This window comes from Suncus etruscus, chromosome 4, assembly GCF_024139225.1.
Source record: "Suncus etruscus isolate mSunEtr1 chromosome 4, mSunEtr1.pri.cur, whole genome shotgun sequence".
Classification (NCBI taxonomy): Eukaryota; Metazoa; Chordata; class Mammalia; order Eulipotyphla; family Soricidae; genus Suncus; species Suncus etruscus.
Window position 1 is genome coordinate 138,829,803 of NC_064851.1, and position 2,937 is coordinate 138,832,739.

At 33.6% G+C, this 2,937-nt stretch overlaps 1 non-coding gene across 1 annotated transcript; it reads right to left on the reverse strand.

Annotated features, from left to right (window-relative positions):
* Positions 1–2,557: 2,557 nt before the first annotated feature.
* LOC126007749 (small nucleolar RNA SNORA22) lies at positions 2,558–2,687 on the reverse strand. Its single transcript, XR_007495237.1, has one exon. It is a non-coding gene; the product is annotated as a small nucleolar RNA SNORA22 (small nucleolar RNA).
* Positions 2,688–2,937: the final 250 nt, after the last annotated feature.

The window sequence follows — 2,937 nt, forward strand, 5'->3', positions numbered from 1 at the left end:
TGGACAGTAATGTATGTATCCAAGGAGAAGAGAAAACCCAACCCTGTTACCAACCTTGTTCTTGGTCAAAACGTTTCTGGAACTCCTTCATACCGTTACCAATACGTAGAACACTATCCCTGATTAATCCAGTTTTGTCTTTAAATACACAGCATTGTTCCTTAAGGGCCGCACAGACTCCCCCCTTTCATAAGGGCGAGATCTAAACCACGACGATTTTGAAGCACAACATATGCAAGGGAACTAACAGTATCAGTGAGAAATTGTAAGCTATGTTTGATTTCATTAATGTTTCGTTTTACAGCCTGAGTGAGAATGCGAAAATTGGATTGAGTGGAAACAAGGGAGTAAATTTCTATGCCAGCACTAGTAGTGGCGCCAACAGCAAGGAGGACTGCAAGGGTGACAGTTGTAAAGGGCTCGCGACGTTGTTGAAAGACGGAAGGATAAGAGTAGGGGTTGAGGAGAGAAGCCAAGCCAACAGCGTTCATAATCTGGGTCTGTGAGGGCTAGAGCAGAGGCATTTATAAGATTTAAAATAACTTGAGAGGAGGAGGATGGGCCAGAAGGCAGAGTCCGTAGCTCACAACTTGCCCAACAGTGAGTTAATGACGCTGAGGCTGAACTTTCCAGAGAAGAAGTTTAGAGTCATTGGTGTAGATAGGAGGTTCAAACGTTGTGATGCCTTCATAAAACGGCGAAACCGGTGAATTGCAGATTTAACAGTGTTCATAGCTGGTGTTGGAGAGCGCTTGGGCAGAGGCATTGACCATTTGCAGGATGAGGTTCAAGGTGGAAACCGGACCAACAGGTTTGATGGTTATTTTAGGCATTAACAAAGCTAAAACATAATAATCATGATAAGCAAGAAACATTTCAGTAACAATATGGGGAGAAAATTTAGTGGAGCAAACAAAATAAGTGGAGTTGGGGGCTTCAATGAAGATGGAAGAGTTGTTAACAATAATGGTTTGATTGCAAATGTCTGATTGTTGAACAGGGGGGCACATATATGGTTTGAGTAAGCAAAGTTCCACGACTGTGACTTGTTTGCAATGGAGGTTGTTGGTGGCAGTGGTGGGCATCCAAAGCAGCTAGGCAGAGTGCCCAATTCAGCATTGTCAAAGGTGGAGTCAGTTAGAAACAGGTTTGCAGGAATGGCGGCTAGCAGGAGGTTTATAAGAAAACAGCTTGGCAGGAGGCAAAATGGTTACTTTATATAAAAATTAAGAATTTACTTAGTCCTCTGGCCTGGGTTTACAGGCAGAAAACATTAGCAATTTACATTACACTAGTTATTTTTGAATACCACGGGAATGTTATTTGACCTCTGTTAGACTTTGGCATAAAAGAAAATTTATAATTAACAATTGCTAATTAAAAAAATTTTTTTTAAACTGAATATAAAGGATTTTTCTTAAACTTCTAGTTATTATGTTAAAGCTGGATGCTATTTTTTAGCCATAAATACATATTCTATAGGCCTGAACTTACACATAGCAGGAAAGCCAGGTGATTGCAAAGTCCAGAAATTCTCCAGGGAAAAGTTATCCCCGATGGCCATTGAGAAATCTGGGGTTTGCCATCCCCTACACCCTCTGCCATGTTCTTAGAAGGACAAAGCTAGCTTAATACATAATTTTTAACACATGATTTTTAGTTGCAAGATGCCAGTTTGTGAATTGACCAGACTGAACTAGGTTGAAAAAATTAATTGAAATTTGAAAAATGGATAAGGCTTTAAAAATTGTATTATTATAAAATGTAGAGATAACAAATAAACAGACAAAACAAAACAACACTAAACACAACATTTTACACTTGTGGCCACTTTCATTCATCACAACAGACACATAAACAGACAAAAGGATTGATTTAAGACTTATTTATAAAAAATTAACAAGCGCTTTTAAATATTTAGCTAGCATGTTTGTGAGAAGAAAAAAAATTTTTGTAGAAAAAATTTTTTTAGTTTTGAGAAGTACTTAATGTAGATGGAGTGGAACTTTGCTGAAAATAAATTTTAAGGTTTAGATTTAACACAAAACATTTTTAAAACAATTTTAATTTGAAGTTTAAAACATTAAGTAAAATGGTTAATGAGCACTGTAGAAGGAGTCTCTACTCTGAAGTATGAAATGATTTGCTGTAAATGAATAGGTTTTCTTTAAATTGGTTTTGCAGTAGAACAGTAAGACAGCTGCAATAAAGTGTTAAAATTTTTATGATTAAACACAATAGCATGAACTATGATTATTAAAGGTATAAAAAACTGATTTTAAAAAACAAACAACTGTTTTTACTATGAAGACTTTAAGTGAATAATTTGTAAAAAATATTATATACCAAATTAACTAAATGCTTAGATTATTATAAAATATAGTTAAAGACATCTGATGCATTTACACACTTAGAACTTAAGACCTAAATTGTATTTAATACTAGTTAATTTGCTTATAAAGTTTAGTTACTTTTATAATATTACTTATAAAATTATACATAATATATTTTTTATTAATATTATTTTTTCACTGCGACACAAATATACAGATTTGTATAATGTGCTGATATTTTGAATGCACTTAAAATAATAGTTCTTTCAATGCAGAAATAAAGAACAACCATTGCTGTAGCACAAAGTTAAAACTAAGGGTACTATAAAGCACACCTAGGTGTTTACTGAGCATTAAATTAACTATATTGTTTAAAAAGGCTAACCACATTATTTTTCACATAATTTTGTAAATACTTTAAAAATTAAAATAAAACTTTTAATAGAAATATAAGACTTAAATTTAACACTTTTGTGTTCGTTTGGATTTTAAAACACAAAGAAGTTTTTATTTTACCAATATTTTGTTATCTGTAAAGTGACAGAATTATGACCTTGCTGTAAAATTTTCTGAGAGGCACGAGAAAAAAAAAGTTTATTGCTCT